The sequence below is a fragment of the Dama dama genome, chromosome 12, assembly GCF_033118175.1.
Source record: "Dama dama isolate Ldn47 chromosome 12, ASM3311817v1, whole genome shotgun sequence".
Taxonomy (NCBI): Eukaryota; Metazoa; Chordata; class Mammalia; order Artiodactyla; family Cervidae; genus Dama; species Dama dama.
In genome coordinates this window covers 57,589,190-57,614,436 of record NC_083692.1, presented here as the reverse complement: position 1 = coordinate 57,614,436, position 25,247 = coordinate 57,589,190, and the positions used below count along the sequence as shown (strand labels likewise).

At 41.4% G+C, this 25,247-nt stretch overlaps 1 protein-coding gene across 2 annotated transcripts in view; it reads left to right on the top strand.

Annotated features, from left to right (window-relative positions):
* GNG2 (G protein subunit gamma 2) overlaps positions 1-25,247 on the top strand; it is a 186,135-nt gene that overhangs the window by 45,916 nt on the left and 114,972 nt on the right. The window contains exon 1 of one of the 2 annotated variants that reach the window (XM_061157371.1): positions 15,062-15,238. The exons of the other annotated variant lie outside the window; for it this stretch is intronic. The gene's annotated coding sequence lies outside the window, so the exon portion shown is untranslated. Of the gene's footprint in view, positions 1-15,061; positions 15,239-25,247 lie in introns of those variants that run through there. 2 annotated transcript variants of the gene reach the window in all.

The following is a 25,247-nucleotide window of genomic DNA, read 5'->3' as shown; positions in this document are numbered from 1 at the left end:
AGTCCCCCTTCTCCTACTCAGCCCTCATTCACTGTCTCAACTGCTATTTCTGTTCTAAAGACTCGCCTGGAAGCCCAGGCAAAATAAATTCATCTCCTCCCTATGCTTTCTCTTCTCAATTTCCCCTATCAGTGTTCTAGTAGGGTTTATGTGGCTGTTCCAGCTACTCAGCCAGTCTAAAAACACTCAAGCTGGTGAAGTACAAACATGGATCTGTTTTATCTTTCAAGTGGCTTCTACCAGCTTTGTTGCAGTTGACTCTCCTTTCCTCTGGGCAGCAAGTTCCCTTAACGGTACTTCATTCTGTCCCTTCAGTCACTTCGCATCTCCCTAGGGCAAGCAGGACCAGGTCAGGGGGCGCATCTGCTCTCTGACATAGCCCCTTTATGCATAAAGTATTAGAGTAAGGAGCAGTAGAAAAGGTTTCTTTTTCTCATTGACTTCAGCAGTGGTGAGGTTGCTGACAGCTGGTAGGTGGGGGTCATTGTATACATAATCAGTGTGGTTCGATGGAAGCCCTTAAATGTCCACTGAAGAGGACTCTTTTCCCAAAAGATACCCTAAACATTAGCGGTTCCTTCCCAGGTGAATCAATAGCAACTTCCAGCTGACACCACTCCCCTCCACTCCCCTCTGCTCCCCATCCCCAGAGGTATCACTCACATCCCTCTGATGTCTGTTCCTCTTTGCCTCTTGATACAAATTTGACTGAAACAATTGGGAGCTCTTTGGAGTTTATTGTTAGAGAAAGTTGCCTGTTAGACCTATGGAAACTATAATAAAATCTTGAAAAGAAAAATATGTGCTCTTGTCCTTAGGTTTAAAGTAAATATTCTGAAAGTCACCTGATTTACTGTAGATCCTTTTTATAAAATTCTTTTTTTCTTTCTCTTGCTATCTTAGGAATCTGACTACAGGCTAAATTAGATAATCATATGGAGCCAATCACTTTTTAAAATCTTGTCATTTTAAATCCTATAAAGCCATATGTCTTTAAATTACAGTTAGAGAAATTAGGCCCAGCATTTCTCAAAGAACTGCTGAAGAACTCAAGAGATGCTCTGTGAAGACATGGCTCAGTGGTCAAATACATTTGGGAATATCATATTCTCTAGGGCCTCTTCCTGTTCTATGCTGTATTCTATTTATTTTCTCCAGTCACCATCAATATTGGCATATCAAAAGCTCTGAGAAGTTCTGCATCAAATGAACCTGTGATTTTGAACCTAAGATTTTATAAAATTATGTGTGCTCTGAATTTCCTGCCCCAACTTTTTACCCTGTGTGACACCTATGACCCAGTTTGGCTTTTGTGATGAGGCAGAGTGGAATGCCAGAAAGAGTATTAAGAAATGGCAGTTACGGGGCCGGGATCTATCCACCTTGTACCCTGGAGCACCCCCTCAGTGTCACTTCTCTGGCATTTGTAAAATTTGGCATGCTTCAGCTCACTGAAGCTCCAACCTTCCATAAGACAGGCATTCAGAAATGATTTCATGCTTTTTTATGGCTAAAAATAGGAAAAAAAAATGATTTCATGATTCAGCTCCTGATAACTAATAGTAAAGCATGTTAGTAAAAGCATATTAGTCTAAACTAATAGTAAAGCAAATTAATAGTAAAACTAAAAATAATATTTATACTTATGTGTGTGTTTTTTAGCAAGTCTATGAAAATGCTGCCTGATTAGGTTTTTAAAAGCTTTATTTGTTTTAAAATTTGTCAAAAGCAGAAAAAATTCCTAAAGAATAAAGATTAATTTTAAACCATTTGAATCTAAGATATGAAAAGTCAAGAAAGTAAATGATCAGCAAATTTAGTTTTATGTACATAGAGTAGTATGAAATATATTTTACATGATTTTTATATACTTGTGCTCTTTGTGGTTGGGTTTAGTTGCTAAGTCATATCCAACCCTTGCAACTTCATAGACTGTAGCCCACCTGGCTCCTCTGTCCATGAGATTTTCCAGGCAAAAGTAGTGGAGTCAGTTGCCGTTTCCTTCTCCAGGGGATCTTCCCAGCCCAGGGATTGAACCTTGCATTGCAGGCAGATTCTTTATCAACTGAGCTATCAGGGAAGCTCTTTGTAGATATTACTAAAGACAGGAAACACCCAAGCTATGAAAACCATCAAAATCTGCATTAATCAATTTTTGAATGTGGTTTTATCAGGGTGTTACAAATTTTTTAAAAAAGAAAAAATAACTGCATTTTGTTGTTTCTCCAAAGTTACTGGATAGAAATAAAAATCCAACAAGTGTTACAAGTTGGAGCATTTGGGATCTTAATTTTAAAATCATGAAACTATACAAATAAGAGTAACTCTAAAAAGTGTCCATGAAACCTCTTTTTTCTGTTTTGTTTTCAATCTAACTTAATTCTTCCACCCCAGTTAAATATTTCAGATTTCCTTACAGTGGGCCTCAGGCTCATTATTGAAGGGTTCTAGCCACCTGAGAATGGCATCTGTCTTCCTGTCACCATGCCAACTCCTTGGGCAACAAATGAGGGATTTCCCCTTTTTTTCCCCTAGTTTTGCCTCCAATGAGCGAGAGTTATGCTCCTACTGCAGGAAGAGTACCATTTCTTATTACAATTGATTCCTTTCCTCTGCTTTGTGTGAGAGAAAGGCTTGAGATGAAATCCTTTGTCTTTTTAGATATGATTTTTGTTTTCTCACTATTCTTACTGACGTCTTTGTGTGGTGCAGTGGCTGGGATCCCACGGCATTTACATGGCAACCAGGAAATCAGTCATTCACAGTTGCCATGGTAACCAGAGGGGGCAGGGAGGAGAAGTCCATTTTATCACAGTCGCTGTGTCCCTTCCTGGAAGCCTACAGAATTTTTAGACAGAGGTCATTATGAACACGACAACAACAACAACAACAAATGCCTGTTGGCATCAAGACAGCTGTGTCCTGGCATCACAAAACATCCTGTAGAGGAGGGTGTGGGTGAGGCAAACATCACAAGGAGGCCAAGGGCGTTGCCTTCTGCGCTCAGAGCTCAGGGTGCTGACTTGGTCTCTGAGCAAGTCTGTAGAGGGAGGGCTTTGAGCACCAGCTCCACACTGAATTGACCAAGCTTCTCTCTAAAGCTTCAGTCTGGAAAAAAAAAAAAAAAAAAAGCAGGTAACCACTGCTGATAGGAGACTTAGGGTCTCAGTGTGGGTGGGGAAGCACAGCTCTGTTCTTATGGTAAAAGGAGCCCCAAACTGCGGAAGTGGGGCAGAGGGTGCTGTCCCAAGAAAAACGGAAGTGTCTGTTAAGTTGTTTCCTCTCGCATCTGCTTCTGGAATTGAAGGTCGTCATATTTCAAATTTTTTTTAAAATGTCATTTGAGATGAACCAATAAGATTATCTTTTACAAGCATGATTAGAATCCTTAATCGATAGTCAGATGATGTTTTATAATAGACAACAGAGGCCGTGGTCTCCAGGAACAGACTTGGTTCTTGCATTCATCTAGTCTCCTCTTTGGGGAACCAGAAGTGACCTATGAAACAATCACATTTATAACTGAAGTTGAGAATGCACTACTTGATTTTAAAAGTCTTTAAGGGCACTCTCCTAATAGGCTAGGAGATAGAAATGCTGCGCTATGTATGTAGATCCTTTCCTTTGCAAAGTGAGGGGAGGACCTCTCATCTTCCTTTTTTTAAACAGCAGAATGTTCTCCTTTTCCTCTTTTGACAATGAAATGAACAAACTCTTGATTTCCACCCCTCCTTCCTCCAAATTGCTCCTCTCCCCACCCCCACCCCCCAACACACATTCCCTTGTGTTTGTCTCAATAAATAGCTCCCGGCTTCACTTTAGAGTCTTCCTTACTTTTACTTCTCCCACATTCAATTTAGCAGCAAATTCTTACAGGTCTAGTTTCAAAATATAACCTGAATTCAGTCATCTCACCACCTTTATTCATCATACCCAAGCCTCCTCATCTTTGTAAATTCTAAAAGACTCTCCTTACTGTTGCCTGAGTTGCTATTATGTCTACCTACATCTTGGTCTCATAATGCAAGTCAAATCATGCCATATCCCTGTTCAAACCACTCCCCACTCACCCATAGCTGTACCTAACACTCAGAACACAACCATAACCCACAGAATGCTGCCTGACCTGGCCCCTGACTGCCTCTCCCCTTCACTTTCCTGTTTGTGGATTCTCTTCCACTGAGGCTGACCTCCTTGCTGTTCCTTGAACACATGGAACATTCCCTCATCCTAGGGGCTCTGCATTTGCTGGAATGTTCTTCCCCCTACTTTAGGAGGTCTCCAGCCCTGCAAGTCTCCAAATGCTGGCTCCTACAAGGAGGCATTTGTATCAGCCCAAGTCTTGGTAGGAAATAAAAAGCACACAATTCTTAAGGGGATGAAGGGACTCAGTACGGAGGTGTGTACATGGTTAGGGAACCCAACAGCAAGATTTGATGCCACGACTGGGCTTGAAGGGGCAAAGGGAAGGAAGAGTGTTGCAGAAGCGCTAAAAAAGCTGCAGTTCTGGAGGCCCCTGGGGCTGCCCAGAGGGAGCTGTGGTGACTGTGGGCGGAAACTCGGACCAGAGCAGAATGTGGAGGCACAGACACACTCGCCTCACCTTCTGTGCGTTGGCCAAACACAGCTGGAAACCAGAGTCCAAGGCTGTTGGGTACTATACAACTTTTCTACTGTTGCATCACAAATTACCCCAAAGCACGAGGCTTGAAACAATAAACATTTTTTAATCCCTTCCAGTTTCTGTGGGTCAGGAATTTGGAAGCAGCTTATCTTGGTGCTTCCAGCCCCAGGTCTCATATGAGGTTGCAGTCAAGATGTCAGTTTTTTGAAGGCTTGTCCGGAATGGAAGGGGGCTTCCCATGGACAGAGGAGCCTGGTGGGCTATGATCCACAGGGTCACAAAGAGTTGGACACAACTGAAGTGACTTAGCATACACATACACACAGCACACTGGAGTGGAAGATTTGTTTCCGAGGTGGCTCATTTAATGTGACTGGCAAACTGTTGCTCATTTTTGGCAGGAGGGCTAAAATCTTGCCCCCACAGGGGCCTCCACATGGCTGAGTGTCCTCATAACATGGTACCTGGCTTCGCCCAGAGTGAGTGATCCAAGAGCCCATGGTGGAAGTTAAGAGCCTTTTACAACCCAGCCTGGGAAATCACACATTGTCATCTTGGTCCCATAGATCCACCTGTGGGATGAGACCACACCAGTTGTGAATAGCAGGAGCCAAGAATAATTGGGGCCGTCTCAGTGATACCACTGGGCACAGAACACAGCAAAGAGGGCAGAGAATGAATTGAAAGGAATGGATAAAATGTGGAAATCAGGGACTAATCAGCAGCCTTCCTGACCATCCCACTTAAGATATTGTATACAGTCCTGCCACTCTGTTCCCCTTTGTTATTTTTCTCCATAAGACAAAGCTACCTGACATACCAAATACTTATTTGTTTGCTTTTATTATTTGATTCCCCTACTATCATATAAACTGGCTGGTACCTAGTAAGCTTCCAATAAACACTTGTGTGTTTGAATGTATAAATTATACCCAATTTGAGATAAAAAAAATAAATAAATAAATGCTTTTTATTAACCGATTCCAGTGACATGCCCACATTTTTTAAACTAAAAGTTTATTTTACCCCCCAGCCCCTCGCCCACCCTCCCTTGCCCAAAGGATCCTGTTTGGTGAATTAGAATTTGCCTCTGGGAGTCTTACAAGCAACACACTTGCTTCTTGGTCCTTTCTTCCTCTTCATCTGGTGGTGGTGATATTTTTCCCTTCCTTTCACAGTCAAGTTTCATCTATTTTTTTTCTTCCTCTTAAAAATAAGTTACATTGTCTTTTATTTATTTGGCTCTCAGTTGAGTTCTGTTTTCAGAAGTCTTATTTTTAAAAATGGCTCCTATAAGAAAAATAAACCCTTCTCTCTTAATCTTTCCCCCTTGTTTTCCCCTCTTCTGTTTATTCCTGAAACCTGCTAAGGGCACCTGTGGGGACTTCTGCGGCACCTATGAGGCTAAAGAAATTGCTGGCCTCTGGTTACCGAGGGTCCAAAGAGAACAGGTTGCAAGCAGAGAACATTTCTCCTGGGCCCCCTGGAGCCCCCATGTTCACGATATTTTTCTCCACTGACTGACCATGAGGAAAAGAAGTAGGCAGCCCTAGGAACTCTCTGCCCAAATCTAGGATGCGTGGAGGATGGCTTTTCTCCTCCAGCAGCCCTACAGAGTGTATTATTAACACCTTTCCAGAAATGAAGTGGGAGAAACTAATCCCTTATGTCATGAAGCAGCTTCCCTTGGAGTGGAGGAGTAGTAAAGTGGTAAAAAGACATGATTTGATGCCACGTGTGCACACGTATCATTCCACACAACATCTACACAGAAGCATTCACTCATAATTCAGTACACCTCGTTTCACCATCCATACCAGAATCGGCAGCTTTCATCTCTTGTTAATACTAAACCTAATCCTGGCTGCCAACTCAGTTGGTTAGAGTGTGCTGCTATTTCATAAACCTCATCATTTACATATATTATAATATAAATAATGAGTAATTCTTGTAAAATCCATTCATTCATTTAACAATTTTTTTAGTGAGTGCTCACTGTGCCCTCAAGATAAGCAAACAGTTATCACTCTAGAAATTTAGGGGTAGAAAGGTGTTTTTATTTTCCCATCCAATGAGTGTTGTAAATGGTGGGACTTTGAAGAATTTCCTTAGATTATTATTCCAGAATAAAATGGGAGTTTGTCTTGAAAACCCATTCATTCTGGACACGTTAATTTCTTCCTTAAAATCTCATTTTTCTCTAATGGTGTCCCCTCAGCTAAGGGTTTCCCTGGTAGCTCAGTTGGTAAAGAATCTACCTTCAATGCAGGCGACCCCGGTTCGATTCCTGGGTTGGGAAGATCTGCTAGAGAAGGAAACAGCTACTTACTCCAGTATTCTGGCCTGGAGAATTCCACGGACTGTATAGTCCATCTATGGGCAAGTACAACTTTTTTCTTTCTTGACTATATTAGTTGAGGTTATTGTTGCCACTTTGTTCAGATGTAAAACCATTGATGTATGTAATCCCTAAGTAAAATTCAGGTCATGTAGTTTTCCATGCTCATATCACAGTACCACGTGTGTTTATAAGGTATTGGTGGGATTTTTTTTTTTTTTTTAGTCATATTTATGCTGTCAGTTTTCAGATAATATAACTCTACTTTCTAGATGCAGAAATTTGATGGTGGAAGGTTAGGGGGGATGTCTGTAAATGTTTAATAGCAAACAGATGTCTTGGCTGTGGTCTAATCAATTTCAGTATTTTGTGCTGGGAAGGAATCAATGACAACCACTGGTCTTGAGTAAGTAACCAGTCTTTACACTTGAAAACAAAACCATTAATGGCAATGTGTAAATAATGATAAACTTGCTTCCTAACATGATACTATAGGAATTTTTTTGGCTGTGCCGAGACATGTGGGATCTTAGTTCCCTGACCAGGGATCAAACCTGGGACCCCTGAGGTGGAAGCATGGATTCTTAACCACTGGACTGCCAGGGAAGTCCCAGGATGTAATTTTATTTTTAATTATAAATAAAACTACAGATGTTTGGCTTATAATCCTCCTCCTAAAATTAATCTCTGTACCTCACTTGAAATGCTTTTGACTTTACCCATAAATGCAACAAATATTTATTGTGCACCTATTATGGCTATGTACTGAGCATTTATTAGAGACACAGCATGAGTAGGACATGACCTGTGCATTCTAGAATTCCACACATGGTGGAGGATATAAGAAGGGGAACATGCAAGGACAATACAGTGTGATGAGAGCTATAACCAGGATACGCAATAGGGGATTTGTGGAGGAGCAGGGTAACAACTAACCCAGCCATTTCCTTTTAGAAAACTGTACAAGTAAAACTAGTAATTTGCTAAGAAATCTTATTTATTGACTACATTTGCCAAGTCAGTCATTTGAGATTTTCAAATTTACTATACACCATGCAATTCCTTTCTGCTGAAATTACCTGTGTGATCATACAAGTAATACTTAAAGAATGTTGAATAACTTCTTACAGAAGTAACTGAAATCATTTTTGTAACATTTCATTGGAAGTAATAGCAAATTCTTCACATTACTGAAAAGGCACCTTCCAAGTTTACAAATTGTAAAAAGAGCCATCAACTGACAAACCTTCATAAGAGCTTTTTACATATACTGAGACTTCATTATCATCTTAGTAAACAACAGATATTGCTTCCTGATTTAAGATTCTTATTTGGTTGGTAACTTCAGGGTCTTTCCTGTTTCAATATCAATAGCACATTTTCCTCCTTGCCACATCCTCTTCTCAATTTCTGATTCCCAAGGACATTTTGGGTCATATTTTAAACAGCCTTGGTGGTTTATTTGTTCATTTTCTTAGAATTTTGTAAAATGTATGCTCTTGCATCTTGAAAGTAGTCAGTAGTACTCATAACTTTCTTCCACAGGACCTAATGGTTTCAATTCACTTAAAGTTAACCAACTTGTCCTGAGCACACACAGTTTAGAGAGAGCAGAGACACAGCCCTGCCCTCAGGAAGCACTCAGTCTAGTTAGCCTTCAGTGGACTTAAGAGTAGAGACAGATTCACCACCCAGCACTCAGCATCACAATGCTCTCCTCACCTCCTATGGTTCTGTTTCTGAAACTCTATCACAGGAAAATCCAAGGTGAGAAATTTAAGACTTAGGAGAAAACTAGAGCTGGGGAGACCAAGGTCATAAGCAAACCTGTGAATGTTCTTTGCAATAGGGAAATCACCTAAAACACAATGACAGAAGGTCCTTAAACATCTTTTATTGTCCAGCCTTTTGCCAACTTATTTACCATCCAAATAGATCATCCTGTCTGACAACGCATTTGGCAGAGAAGAATCAAATCTTGCCCTTCTGCCTTGTCTGCAAATTATTGGAGTTATTATCGTATAGCTTTTCTTTCAAGATACTTCAAAATGATTTACTTGTGTGATATTAATCTCCCTGGTTCGTATCCTTTAATTCTGACCTTTTCAAAGGCTTGTTTTTCCCAGGCTTTGCTCGTGTACAGGGTTCTCTAACCTCTGCCGTACTTGGTTGCTGACTCCCTCCTCTTGATCTTGTTGCTTGTTTCCTGCTGTTTCTGTTTCTTTGGAGACTTTTTAGAGGGGATGAGTTGTACTTTGCAGAATCATGCTTTGTTTTTATGGTAAGAATGCATTTGGTTCAAACTCTTTCATCACCCTGATGGACAGCCCAGCTCTACTTTCCACTGGTGGAGGGTTTGAAACATTTTCTGCTTCTGGGAAGACAAGAAGCAGGCAACATCCACTCAGGGAGTATCTGGCCTTTGTCCCTACTTTTGCTGGCCAAGCACTCCCTATGCACAGCTGTTTGGATCCACAGCCAGGCCTCTATGGTTGTATGGCTCTTTCTTGCCTGCTTCCAGCTCTGACTACTTCCCCATCTCTTGCCTGCTTCCTGCCATTGTCCCTTCACACCCCGTGTCTTCTTCAACAAGATCTCCTGCTTCACCATTAGCCCTCCTCCAGTCCCCCTCAGCTCCTGTCTATCTTTGGCCTCTGAGCCACACCCCCTGGCCTTCCCTTCCCATCAACACTCGTATTTGTTGGAGCTGTTGTTCTGTCCTCAGTCGTGTCTGATTCTTTGTGACCCCATGAACTACAGCACGCCAGGCTTCCCTGTCCTTCACTCCTGGAGTTTGCTCAAACTCATGTCTACTGAGTCAGTGATGCCATCCAGCCCTCTCATCCTCTGTTGCCCCCTTCTCCTCTTGCCCTCAATCTTTTCATTTCTTGAACTCATGGATCCCTGTCAACCACTCCAGGGCTGTATGTAGTACAAACATAGACACTTGAGTTAACAACCCAAATGGGTTCAGTCATGGTGACATGTCAGGCAACTTGAGGGGAAAATCGGGGAGCATTTAGCCCTGCCCAGTGCAAGGGAAAGGAGAATTCATGCTTCTCTGGAGGAAGAAGAGGTGGCCATCCCTCGGCAAACCCCTTGTCCTATTAACTTTTGGGCTGGGATTCACTGCAGAGACCAACATGTCCCATTTGTGAGAGTCAGCCACTCTCTCAAGAAACAGCGGGTGGAGAGGGAGGTGGGAGGGGGGGATCGGGATGGGGAATACGTGTAAATCTATGGCTGATTCATATCAATGTATGACAAAACCCACTGAAATGTTGTGAAGTAATTAGCCTCCAACTAATTAAAAAAAAAAAAAAAAAAAAGAAACATTAGTTCTACCCACCCTGACCCCTGACTCTCTATGAACCTAATACGATTCGTCCCCTTGGCTCCTAGCAGCTGGGGGTAGGCTCAGATGTCTCGGGGGAGGGAATGACCATGTGATACACAGATCAGATCCTGATTATGCCTTTTAAAAAAAAAAAGCCTTTAGAGAGACTTCTGTTCTTCCAGTTAATCCAAGAAATGCCTGGAATTCTGGATTTTCTATGATAAGATAATGCTGAATGATTCATTTATTTATTCTTGATTATTATTCAGCACCACAATTAAGCCAGTAAGTGTGCCATTGGTGCATGTAAGTGGACAGGATTTGTTAACATACAACTTCACCTTCTTATTCCCGTTTTGCTTTTCCCTCTCCAGCTCAGCCCACACATGGCTTCCAGGAGCTGCAGTGTTGGTAGTTTCTGGTTCCTTCCTAAAACAACAGAATAAGGAGGGGGAGACAGACCCAGACTGAGACATGGACGGAAAAGCAGAGAGGGCTTAGCCAGAGAAGGCAAGTCAAGCAGAATAGTAAAGAAATAGTTGGGCAAGGCGAAGGGAGAGGACAGAGGGAGGAATAGTATTTAATGAGATTAGAGAGGGAGTTTGGAGACTGAGGGGCTCTGGGACAGCTGTGAGTTGGCAAGTCAGAAAATGCAGGAGGGAATGTGACAAGGGTTTCTGGCTTATAAATTAGTCTCTTTTAAGTTTTTCCAGAAATGCAAGTAAAGAATAGCTTTCTTTTCTTTTTTTTCTTTCCTGCTTCTTTTTAAAATTTATTTTCTAAATTACATTTTCATTGTGCTTCTTTATAAGCAATTCAATGCAGAAATGAAACCAGGAGTTACCCCAGATTCTTCAGGGTTACATAGAGTACAAATATTCAGAATATATGTATGTTGCCTTTCTGCAGACAATTTGGGGGGAAAAAAAAACAAAACAGTAGAGCGATTCTTGTTTCTTACCCCATGACCAACTTCTCAAATCAGAAACTTCCTTTTCCCCTCTCCCCCATGCACCCAAAAGAAAACAAGAGCACTTTTGGAATCTCTGCCAATGATGTTCTTTCATTACACAAGCATCTGTTAAGTACCTGCTCTGTGACAAGTAAAAATGAATGGACCATGGCCCTAGCCTTTAGGGCTAATATTGATGAGGGAGGTGGACTTTCATAACTCATTAAAACACTGCAGTTAGTGCTGTTATGGAAACAGAGGCTAGGCCCTGTGCTCGTGAGGCAAGGAAGATAGCCCTGCTTGCCTGGTAAGTGGAGGCTTCTGCGAGAAGCTGAGTTTACAGGGGTAAGTGTGAGTCACCAACAGACAAAATGGAGGAAAGAATAAGGGCTTCTGGTGAAAGGAAGAGCATGTGTTAAGATGTGGAGGAGAGACGAGCACGACCACAGGAGAAGCCATGAATGTGGATCAGATTGTAACTGGTTAGCTAATAAGGTTGGGATAGAGGTGGGTGCCATTATAAGAGGCCCACTGTGCCATGCAAAAGAATTAAGATTTGTATCCTGCAAGCAATGAGAAAGAGAGATTCTGAAAAATTATAGCAGGGATGTGACTTGCTCACCTCTTCATTTTAGAGATGTACTTCTAATGAGTATGGCTTAGAAGAGAGACTGGAGGTAGGGGGACAAAAATTAAAGCATTGCAGTCATCTAGGGAAAACCAAAGCATTGTTGCCCAGGGTAATAGACAGGAGGAGTTTGGTTGAAGAGCTAGTTTCATGGTGGGTATGAAGGATGAGGAACTTTAAAACCAGACTTAGGGTTGAAAAGACAGATGGTTCTGGCACTGTTCTTATATTCCTGCTGAGGGTGACTGGTTTGTATTCCTCGCTGCATGAAATAGAGAATATAGAAAGAGGAACAAGCTTTGGATGAGGCAATGTATATAATCTGGGAAATGCTGATATTAAAGAACTCCAAGGAGCATCCAGCTAGAATGCTCAATAATACAGTAGAGATAACAGGCCAAAATCATGGCCTCCTTACCACCTTCTCTGCCAAGTAAATGTAAAAAGTACAAGGTATCCGCGCCTACAAACAGAGCCACTGATGACCGCTGAAGCATTTTTAGAGGCTTCTGTCTTATGTGTAGGCTCATGGTCATTTACTGATGGTGTGAACGTGTCACCGTGAGATGTAATTGTATCTCCTAAGAAATGGACACCCTGCAGACTCAGTGTGTATATTTCCCATGATTGTGTTAAGAGCTCCGAACTAGGTTCATCTCTCTTGACCCATCTATACCCCATTTTTCTTTCCAGAAAAAGAAGCTATTAGAATCCATTGAAAGCACTGAGATTAATGACAGAAAAAGATCTTAAAATCTAGTTTTTAGCTTTGAAGAGAGATTGGTTACTACTTTCTAGCAATGGACAGGTTAACGCACTGTCTTGGGGCCAGAGATGGAAGAACTGATCAGAAGGCAGAAGGCCAAATTCCTAGAGGCTTTAGTGTCTGAAAGAGATTTCCCTCTGTAGACATAAAGATGAGGACCAGCCACTCTCATGGTTGAGAGACAGAAAGTGAGAAGGGTGGGAGAGATGATTTAAGCAACACTAAGAAAAAGAGACCTGTTTGAATCCAGAGTTCATGCCAGCATTCACTGCTAGCTTAAAACTGACCAAAGATTTGTTTTAATAATCTCTCCAACCATTCATACCTGTGCTTCTCATTCTTCTTAGACTTGATATCATATATATTTAAATTTTCATTTAAAAGCTTCCAATAACCTTTGGCACCAAGATTCCTGACTTGGAGGTAGTCTATGTCTGATCATTGGGCTATAGGAGGCTGTGGGGATTTAATGCAATCCTCTCACGCTACAATTCTGGTTACTGGTGGTTCAAAAGTAGTTCCCCATTTAAAACCTTGAAACAATCCATTCATAATTTTCTGATGTTAATGAGTTGATTTCAGGGTCCTTTTTGATAAAAGATTTCTAGGTAGAAATAAGAAAACTCTTATTCATGGAATATCAAATCAAAACAAAGGGTATCCTGGGGACTGTCTCAGAACATTTCATAGAAACTGAATTCTGTATCTTCCAGGCTAATGTGCTGTGGTCCTCTAGGTGGGATAGGAAGCCTCACCTGGTGACTTCCCTGATGATAGAGTTATCCTGCATCAGCCCTAGTTTTCCAATGTTCCTTGTTAGTTTACTTGCTAGAGGGTAAGGCAAGGCTGGGTTAAAATGTAGAGTTGAGAATTCACTCTGTTGCCCAGGAATAATAGCTTTCCAAGCACTGATTCTTGAGGAGAGGTTTCTTAACTGTTGCCTGGACACTAGAAGGACTCCTCCCTCCCCTATCCTCAGCCTGTATTTAATTTGTAGCTTCCCCAAAGCACCTTGTGTTCATAATGAGGAAGAATGACTCACAAGATGAATAAATTCAGAGCCCCAAGAGCATTGAGGTTTGGTGGTGAATATACTAACCATGGGGAATCAGGAAGCCAAGCGCTGGTCCTGGTTTGGCTGCAGACTGCTAAAGTTACTCACCATCTCTGAGCTTGTGTCCTCTAAAAACAAAAAGAGCTCTTATATGTCAAACATATCTTATGTTTTAGGAAAATATTATCATCATTTTGTGCATCATTTCATTTAATCCTCAGATTTCTGCTGTGGGGTATGACTCTGTGCTCCGTTGTTTCAGGCCTGTCCGACTCTTTGTAACCCTATGGACTGTAGCCCGACAGGCTCCTCTCTTCATGGGATTCTCCAGGCAAGAACCCTGGAGTGGGTTGCCATGCCCTCCTCCAGGGGATCTTCCTGACCCAGGGATTGAACTTGCATCTCTTGAGTCTCCTGCATCAGCAGGTGGATTCTTTACCACTAGTGCCATGGGGTGTGACTTTAATCACCTCTATTTTTGCATATAAGGAAACTGAGGAACGTTGAGGTTAAATAATTTGCCCAAGTTCATAGCCAGTAATGACAGCTTGGGCTCAAATACTGGTGGGCAGCCTGCCTGCAGTCTCTCCCCTTATTGCTAACACTCCACCACCTCCTAAAGTGAAGGGAAAGGCCAAGAGAATGCTGAGGGTCCTTTTAGTCCTGCTAGTGTAGGGCAGAGGGCTCTGTTTCTGGGGTGAGAAGATCCGGCATTCAGCCCCACCTCGTTCCTTCCCACTACTGAGAATCTTTCAGGGAATACGTCTTCACTACTAGGTCACAGGTAGCATTTCAGGACTTGGCTTATCTCCTATGCCCCACAAAAATACATATTAGGGCCATTCTTTTCTGAGCATGTGGGTTAAATCAGAGCTCAATGGTAGTGGGGCCTTGGAGAAATGAAGCATCGGGAATGTTGGCCACAGAGAGAAGTGTTTCAGCAAGAAGCTGCAAGCTCCCAGCTCACTGGCTTGGTAGGGACCCCAGTAAATCAGCATAAGCCATGGGGGCTGGCACTGGATCTCGGGGGCAGAATGTGGTCAGGGGTGCGGACCCCTCAGCCCAACAGCAGCAGCAGCAACAAACCAAGTTCCAGCTAAGAAAGCAGACTGTGTGCGGGGAAGGGGGCCGAAAGCATGAGGGAATGCGGGGGAGGAAGGGACAGACAGGACCAAAGGGACCTGGAACAAAAGGGGGAAGAGGATTCTAGTCACATCGGCCAGAGGGAGGGAAAGGGCTCCAGTGAGCCCTGAAATGGAAGGAGAGGGAAAGAAGTAAGCAGCTCACAGTAAGCTAGAGGAGGAAGTGGGAGATGCGCGGCTTCCTGTAGAAAGACCGATGACTGAAGACAAAGCTGGGTGGGGACTAGTCCCTGGGCTGCGGGCGCTGCTGCTACACATACTCACAACGGCTGCCGCGCAGTGGGCAGCTCCTACTACTGCGGGGCTGGGCTGGGCGGGCTGCGCCGGAGCTCGCCTGCACTCGGCGGCGCGGAGGGCGGAGGAGAGCCACTCTGCTCGGACGGCCTCGGGAGCCAAGGTAAAGGAAACGCTTTTCGTGTTGCTCCTTGTTAAGTGAGAAAAATGACCACCGCCAGCGGTTTTAAGGGCAGATTTCGAAGGGAAGAAAGGCACACTGTTCGGGGATGGGAGGAAATGATCAGGATGGGTTCTGTTAGGAGGACTTTTGAGAAGGACCAAATTTGTGACACCTTGGTTTGAAGAAATAATCCTCATTAGTGCTTAGCTTCCGTGACTCATCAGGAAAACACGCTAAATATTAAGAAGCTGTTTGCAGAGTTCTCTTGTAAGAAAAGCAGAGCCCAGGCGAAATCAACGGGGGCTGTGAAGCTGTGGGCTGACCATCTGAGCGTCGCAGTCCTGTTTCAGGGGTGTAAGTGGTGTAAAATGTTAATTGCATTATCTTTCTTACACAGAGCACTGGAGTGGTCTGTTTTGCAGCATAAGGATTGTGATTTGGCTTTTTATGTAGTTTCTTTGGGGAGGGTAAATCCTTTTGTACTCAGAATTTGCCAACAAAGGCTGGAATTGCGTATGTGAGGGGCAGTATTTACCATTTAAAACACGGTGTCTTCCTCTCTCTGCGCTCTGCAGCTGCTCTCAGGATAACCCTAGAAACAGCTATCAGTTGCCAGTAGGTCTTATCCTAAAGTTGCATCCTTTCTCAAAGGAGTGGGGCGAGTTTAACTTGTCTAGAATCAGATAGGAGTGTATATATGGATTTTATGTTTATATAGATTTTATCAGCTCTAGGTCAAGGTACACATTAGCCTCAGTAAGGGACAACATGTTAAAGTGTTGCCGGAGTTGTTCCCTTACCTGCATATGCTGTGCATGGACAAAATCGTGAAAGCAGAACGTGATTTTTGTTTGATTTTCTTGAGCAATGGGTCTTCTTATTAGGAGTCTGTGGCCATGGCTTGTTCATATTTGTGAATGCTACATACAAGTGCAGTAAATAGGTCTAATGGATTAGAAATGAAATTGTGAGATTCTTTTCGCAGGGGATGTAGGAGGAAGAGTTTAATATCCCAACATAGCCTGATTTTAAAAATTAACCTTTGTCTCTAATAAGAAGTATGGTTAGGCAATAAATGATCATTGATAAAAACGTTTTGTCTTGCATTTTTAGAATGAAAGGAGATACATTTTCAAAGGAAAGAAAGAACTGCTTATAGTGGAGTAAAAATAATAAAAAGGTCATATTTAGACACTGATAAATTTTTTAAATGTGGGTTTTAAATACTAAATATGCCATGGAGAGTGTATATGCTTCTTTTTTTATCATTATTCTCAATTGTGAAGTTTCTTTTAATGTCGTCTTTATGAAATTGATTTGGCTTCTCAAAATATGTAGGGTAACAGCACATTTCAGAAATAAGAATTTTTGGGTCCTTAAGGAAGAAAATGTCTAATTTTCTGAGCTTATTTTTGATGACTAACAGGCAGTGTATTACTGGTGTTGAAACCATGGAGCTCCCCTGACAGATCTGTTGAATTTAATCAAACCTGTGGGCAAAACAAGTCATGCCACGTATTCCATGGCTCCAGTTCCTATATGTCTCCTAGAGTAAAATATATAAAGATCATCTTCCCAAAGAAGAGATCTTGGGTGGATCTTGGATCCAGAATGCCCCTAACTGGAGCTATATGCTCGAGCTGTCTGTCATGAAATGGAAAGTTGGGAGTCTGGGCTATATGAATGAAAATGGGACTCACCCTCTGGTACTTACTCATCTACAGTCTGGATTCACTAGGTAATGCCAACACCCTGCTTTGTGTGGGGATGTGAAGACAATCTGCCTTACTTCTGTGTTTCATAAAAGAGTAAGAAAATGAAACCTTGGGTCATAGACACAGGGGAGTCCAGAAACCCCCTGCTCTGTTTTAAAAAGACGTTGAACAAGAGATGCCTATTTGTGCATAGCCCAAAACATTTTCTTAATTGTTAAATTCCTACTTGAAGCACAACATGAATGAGTAACAGCAGATCAGTAACTATGATGGTAGGAGGTTTAGGAAAAAGATGAAGAAACTCCTAGCCTGTAAAATGGGACTATATCCACTTCTTCTGGCCATACAGAATATAAAAAGACATACTGCTTTTGTCCAGAGTGTTTGGAGTCAGCCGACACTGAAATTTTAATTGTGTGTGTGTTTTTTTCCCCTGCCATATGGCTAATGGCAGAGTGGAAACACGACTGCATTATTTCCTGGCCAGTCCTGGGCCTCATGGTGGGCTCCTAGTGAATGCATTTGGTTGACTGACTTTTTTAGCGTACTTCAGAAGGCAGGCTCAACTTTTAAGTATAAAAGCTCTATAGTCAAAGCACAAAGCCTCTTCAAAGACAACTGTGGGAGCAGAAAACAGCATGGTGGAGTGAAAAGAACACAGGCTTTGAGAGGCAGGCAAATTTGCCTTTGAATACTACCACTAGTTCTTACTCCTTGACCTTGTACGTTAATTTATGAACCTTGCTTTCTTCGCAGTAAAGAAGGGTTAATAATCAAGGTATTTTTTCATCGCTGTTTGTCGTGTTATGGTTTTATTTGGTTTTTGCTTTTGTGTATGATTTGTGAGTGCCTGTCAGGTACATAGTAGGTACTCATGTCCTTTTTTCTCCTGCATCAGGAAAAGTTAGTCTATTCTTAATCTTTGCCACTATCTCAAAGATTCCAGGAGACATTTTTTTAAATTGTAGTTAAGTATATATATAAAACATAAAATTTCCCACTTTAACCATTTTTAAATATGCCATTCTGTGGCATTAATTATGTTGACATTGTTGTAACCATCACCACCATTCATCTCCAGAGCATTTTCATGTTCTCAAACTGAAAATCTGTTGCATTAAACAGTAATTTTCCCATTCCCTCCTCCCCCTAGCAACTACTATTTTACCTTCTGTTCATGAATCTGACTACTCTAGGTACCTCATATAAGTGGAGTCATGTGGTATTTGTCCTTTTGTGATGGCTTAATTCATTTACCAAAATGTCTTAGAGGTTCATCCATGTTGTGACACATGTTGTAATTTTATGCCTTGTTTAGGCTGAATAATATTCCATTTTATGTGTATGTTATATTTTCTAATCCATTAATCTATTGATGGACGCTGTGGTTACTTCCTTGTTTTTGCTTTTGTGACTAATCCTGCTATGATCATGGGTGTACAAACATCTCTGTGAGTCCCTACTTTCACTTCTTTTTGGGTGCCCAGAAGGGTTAAATGCTGTATTATATGGCAACTGTGTTTAATTTTTGAAGAATGGCTATACTGTTTTCCATAGCAATTATGGTGACACCAGTGGGAAAGAAATCGCCTGCCAATGCAGGAGACACAGGAGAGGAGGGTTCAATTCCTGAGTCAGGAAGATCCCCTGGAGGAGGAAATTGCAACCCACTCCAGTATTCTTGCCTGGAGAATTCCATGGACAGAGGAGCCTGGCAGCTACAGTCCATGGGGTCACAAAGAGTCAGACACAACTGAGCAGGCACCACAATGTAACGGACACAACCTATTTCCATTGCAGTACATTAGGGTCCCAATTCACATTTCTCTGAGGATTAGTGATGTTGAATGTCTTTTCATGTGCATATTGGCGATTTGTTGTCTTCTGTAGAGAAATGTTTGTTCAAGTCCTTTACCCATTTTTTTTAATTGGGTTGTTTTAAAGGAGATGTATTTAAACGGTGGCATCTCTTAACATGGTGTGTCAGAAAGATCATGACTATAATATTTGTGTTTAATCTCTTGCATGCACCAATATTACCCCTGCCCAAGTGAAATACTTCTCTCAAAAGTAACTTTTAAACTGGAAAGGAGAAAGAAGATCTACATAGATCCTCATAATTGGTAACATCAAGAACTGGGTAGTGAAAATTCAAACCATTATTGTAGATCAGTGATCCTGCTGGCGAGGCTGCCACAAAGGAGGCAGGAGGGACCTGTCACTTCTAGTCCTAGTCTCTACACATTACCTTCAGGAGAAAAAAAGTGCCCAACAGGTAGCAAGTTCAATTAGAGTACTAAATTTTTCTCAAACTTTTTCTAACAGAGAGGGTTAATCTTGGAAAGGGGCTATAGTAGTTAAACAACAACAGATTCTGAGAGAAGTTTCTACTGACGAAATGTGATCCTAATCCACATTTCACATCTTAAAATAAAGAACCCTGTGTTTCATTCTCCACCACACATTTCACTCTCTATTCCAAAACCAGAGAGGCAGGGTATGGATGGGGCTGAGGACATCTGAGCAGAATGATTAGGGAGGACTCTGATGAACAGCAATGATACCTGAGATGGTGTGGTTGAAGATGTTGACCTTGAATGGTTTGAAGAGCTCCTGAAAGATTGTCTCTTAATGTGTATGTTAATTTTTTGTAATACACTCTCTGTGTGTACTAAGAGGTTGGATAATGGCCCCCAACTTTTTAAAATTTGCAAATCTGTTGATTCTACAGTTACTGGGAAGACCTATAATTGGCTTTACTATACCCAGATGGGAGAGGGGAATTACAGCGCTGGGTTAAGTGTTTGTCCCAGTCTAGGCTAGGACATCATGGAATGAATGGTAGAGCTAAAAACTACCTGGGAACAAACCTATCCTGTATCACCCCCTCAATGATGGATTACAAAATAGACCCAGAATTTACCTTTCTGGCACTGAACAATTGATTAATACATTTCTCAATTCAATTTCCATTTTACTTTCCTCCATCATAGAGGAAAGATTTAGAGAAAGTCATTATACTTTGTCACTTTAAAAATTGTTTGGAATACCATATTATTTTGTTTAAAAAGAAGGTAATGTTTACATTTTATATGCTATGTTTCTCTGTTCAAATTTGTTCACATGTAAAGATGTCACTGTGGAACTGAGATTCAGATTTTCAGGTAAGAGCATTAGAAATATATGTGGTTCCCTAAAACTCTTATGTTAAAAAAAATGAGTTATGTTTAATGGGAATAGAGTTCATACAGTGTTCAGAATCTCCAGAGGACTTCATTAAACTTTAAAAAAGAGAGAGTTCAATTCTCAAACTCTAGTAGTAACGTGTTTCTTAGAAGTGAAGATACAAAACAGAATCAGCCCTTTTATCTCTTGGCAAATATGTCTAAACGGTCAGCCCTTAATGTTTGAAAGATTTAGAAAAACTGGGTAGTTGACCCTTCTGCCCCATTTCTTTGGCCTTCCATTTGTCCCCTTGTCAGCCTGGTTGTCAGGGTCATGCTTTCCCATGATCTTCTGCCCCAGTCACCCGGCAATAGAACTGAAGATGAGGGTTTGGAAACTGAGGTGATGGCTTCACTTCAGAGTCCTTGCAACAGCAGCAAGGACTTTGCTGTTTTTGGAAAATCCTTTTCTTTTTTATTTCACTTTTTTACTCCACTCTGCGTTTTCAATGAAAACAATGATATCCAAACCCCCACTTCCTTTTTTCATTGCAGGTCACTTTTTGTTTTTCAGAGAATGTATGTATTATGGAAGTCTTCAAGCTCATTCTTTACCACCTCAAAATTTATCATAGTTTCCTTCATTTCCTTCTCCTCCCTTCCTAGGTTGTATTAGCATAGCCTTTCTTTCAATCCAGAAGTCAACTCTTTACTTGGAACTTGTTGGTTCATTTCTTTTTACTTCCTAGGGGGCTATGTTCTGATAATAATTCTATCTCTTTCCTACATATTTGGTTTCTTCCTTTTATTGACCCTTTCCTCTGCCTGCAAACTTGTTTCAGTTCAGTTTAGTTCAGTCGCTCAGTCATGTCCAACTGTTTGTGACCCCATGGACTCAGCACACCAGGCTTCCCTTTCCATCACCAACTCTTGTAGTTTACTCAAACTCATGTCCATTGAGTTGGTGATGCCATCCAACCATCTCATCCTCTGTTGTCCCCTTCTCCTCCCACCTTCAATCTTTTCCAGCATCAGGGTCTTTTCCATGAGTCAGTTCTTCGCATCAGGTAGCCAAAGTATTGGAGTTTCAGCTTCAACATCAGTCCTTCCAATGAACATTCAGGACTGATTTCCTTTAGAATGGACTGGTTGGATCTCCTTGCAGTCCAAGGGACTCTCAAGAGTCTTCTCCAACACCACAATTCAAAAGCATCAATTCTTCAGTGCTGAGCTTTCTTTATAATCCAACTCTCACATCCACACATGACTACTGGAAAAACCATAGCCTTGACTAGATGGACCTTTGTTGGCAAAGTAATATCTCTGCCTTTTAATATGCTGTCTAGGTTGGTCATAAGTTTTCTTCCAAGGAGCAAGCATCTTTTAATTCAAGGCTGTAGTCACCATCTGCAGTGATTTGGAGCCCAAAAAAATAAAGTCTGACACTGTTTCCACCGTTTCCCCATCTATTTGCCATTAAGTGATGGGACTGGATGCCATGATCTTAATTTTCTGAATGTTGAGTTTTAAGCCAACTTTTTCACTCTCCTCTTTCACTTTCATCAAGAGGCTCTTTAGTTCTTCTTTGCTTTCTGCCATAAGGGTGGTGTCATCTGCGCATCTGAGGTTAATGATATTTCTCCCGGCAATCTTGATTACAGCTTGTGCTTCCTCCAGCCTAATGTTTCTCATGATGTACTCTGCGTATAAGTTAAATAAGCAGGGTGACAATATACAGCCTTGACTTACTCCTTTTCCTATTTGGAACCAGTCTGTTGTTCCATGTCCAGTTCTAACTGTTGCTTCCTGACCTGCATACAGATTTCTCAAGAGGCAGGTCAAGTGGTGTGGTATTCCCATCTCTTGAAGAATTTTCCACAGTTTGTTGTGATCCACACAGTCAAAGGCTTTGGCGTAGTCAATAAAGCAGAAGTAGATGTTTTTCTGGAACTCTCTTGCTTTTTTGATGATCCAGCAAATGTTGGCAATTTGATTTCTGGTTCCTCTGCCTTTTCTAAAACCAGCTTGAACATCTGAAAGTTCACGGTTCACATACTATTGAAGCCTGGCTTGGAGAATTTTGAGCATTACTTTGCTAGCGTGTGAAGTGAGTGCAATTGTGTGGTAGTTTGAGCATTCTTTGGTATTGCCTTTCTTTGGGATTGGAATAAAATCTGATCTTTTCCAGTCCTGTGGCCACTGCTGAGTTTTCCAGATTTGCTGACATATTGAGTGCAGCACTTTCACAGCATCATCTTTTAGGATTTGAAATAGCTCAACTGGAATTCCATCACCTCCACTAGCTTTGTTTGTAGTGATGCCAAGGCCCACTTGACTTCGTATTCCAGGGTGTCTGACTCTAGGTGAGTGATCACACCATCGCGAGTATCTGGGTTGTGAAGATCTTTTTGTATAGTTCTTCTGTGTATTCTTGCCAACTCTTCTTAATATCTTCTGCTTCTGTTATGTCCATACCATTTCTGTCCTTTATTGTGTCCATCTTTGCATGAAATGTTCCCTTGGTATCTGTAATTTTCTTGAAGAGATCTCTTGAAGAGATCTCTAGATTTCTCATTCTATTGTTTTCCTCTATTTCTATGCATTGATCATTGAAACTTGCTTAGTTTACACTATAAAGTGTAAGTGAAGTCGCTCAGTCATGTCCGAGTCTTTGCGACCCCATGGACTATAGCCTATCAGGCTCCTCCGTCCATGGGATTTTCCAGGCAAGAATACTGGTGTGGGTTGCTATTCCCTTCTCCAGGAGATCTTCCCCACCCAGGGATCGAACCCAGGTCTCCCGCATTGTAGACAGACGCTTTTCAATCTGAGCCACCAGGGAAGTCAATTTACACTATAACTAAAATTTAAATAAACCTGTTGCCAACAGAGCTTCCCTTTGACTTTGGTAACCTTTGTTAACTTTGTTTTCTTCCTACCTGTACGGGAAGAAAAATAGTTTTCCCTTCGCCCTTCTCAGTTCTAGGAAGCCTGTAACAAAAGGTTAAGGGAAAAGCAAACAGACCTTTATTAACTTGAATACCTCATCTATACATGGGAGATATCAAGGAAGAATGAGTAGCTCTCAGAAGCAATTTAGAACTCAGGCTTAAATACCACCTTGAGCTAAAGACAAAATTGAGAGGGAGGAGTGGAGGGGGTCAGTTATGGGGAGGTGGCCAGGAAAATTGAGGTAAATAAGAGTTAAGAGTTGATACGCATATTTAAGTTGGTGCCAGTCCTTTGACTAGAGTCTCTATCAAGTTGATTATCCTTCTTTCTTAGGACCAGAGAGGGAGGCATTCTTACAAATGAAGATTTCCTTTATAAATGTAAATTTCCCTTACAAAAACGTAATCTAGTCTGTTTTCATAATTTCTTCTATTTCCCAAAATAATCTGCTCAAAATAATTCTTATGCCAAAGAGACATATTTTGGGGTGGTATATTCTCCCACCCTTCATGCCTGTCTGAAGGCTCCCAACTTTGCCATTAACTCTAAGTTCTGCACCTCAAATATGAGTGTTCTCAAGATTTGATTCTTCTGCCACTTAATTTCTCCCTCTTCCTTTATCAAATCCTTTTCTAAGATTTCTGTCATTGTCACAGGGGTGGAGAGCAGTTCCAAATCTAATTCTGCATCCTGATCTCTAACTTACTCCAAGTTTGCACATCAAGCACCTTACGAACTTGCCAGAACACGCCACCCTCTGAAATTGAGGCCAGAATCAGTGTTTGCCGTTGCCTTTCCCCACTCAGAACCAGCTCTTCACCTGACTCCATGACTGTTAATGACACCGCCATTCTCTTAGTCCCTCAAGTAGGAAAACTCAATTCCGTTGTTTTCCTCACCAGTCAAGTTGGAGTCAGTTGCTCAGACCTTTGCATTGTTGTTGGAAACATACCTTGATACTCTCTGCTCTTTCCCATGTTGATAGCTGGTGTCTTAGTTCTGGTTCTCCTGACCTCCAGGTGGGCTGATTGGTTGTTTTCTTTCCTCTCCCTAGAAGAACTTTCCTGCTTCCCCTTCTACACTTCACCTCTGTAGTTTTGCTTCTCTGCCTCACCAAATTCCTTTCATCCTGTAAGACTCAGTTCAAATGCTACTTCTTCCATAAAGTTTCCTTGGTTTCTTCCTTCCCCAGTAAAAAGCAGTCTTTACTTCCCCTGAAGTCTTTTGTTCTTTTCTCTCAGCCATTAGTGCATTTTAGTGTGTATAATGGCAATGCAGTCTTTTTTCTTTTTCTTTTGCAAGCTCTTTGAGGACAGCAGCCACACCCAGTTTCATCTTTGTCTTCCTTACAGCACATGAATACAGCTTGGGTTTTTGTTTGGTTTTAATTTCAGTTTTAATGAAGTGTAATTGTCAAATAAAATTATAATATATTTAAAGTGTTCATCATGGTGATTGGATATACATATATACTGTAAAAGTATTCCTCCCAACTAATTAATTAACACATTCATCAACTCATATGTATTTGTGGGTTTGGTGAGGTTTTTGCCTCTTTTTTTAGTGAAAGCCTTTGGGTTCACAAATGCAGTTTATCGTTTGTTTGATGAACTTTCTTGGGTCACTTACTTTTTGATGCAGAGTGGGCTAGATATTCTAGGAGCTCATAAACTACTGGGGAAACAGACAAATACTGATAAAATTACTATATAATTAGTCAGTCTGTCCTCAAGTCTTAGCTGAATGTTTGCAGTATGCCTTCTGGCCTTTAGGGGCCAAGGATACTTGGATGAACAAAACAGACCAGTTCTCTGTTTTCTTGGAATTTATATTGTAGTGTTGGGAGAGATCCAGTAAACATGTAAATCAGTGGTTTTCAGATCTGGCTGCACATTAGAAATCACTGAGAGGTACTTTGAAAAAAAATATCTGTGGCCCAACCTCAACCCAGACTAATTAAATCAGAATCAGCCAGGATTGGACTCCACTGACAAAAACAAATGACAATACAAGAAAATACCAGGCAGTGATAAGTGCTAAGGTGGATTAAAATAGAAATAGACTAAATGATAGAGATTGTGCATATGATGGTATAGTCATGGCGATTTTACTTTTGTCGGGTAATCCCTGAAGGCCTCTCTGAAATGACATTTGAATGAGACCTGTATTATGGTGAGG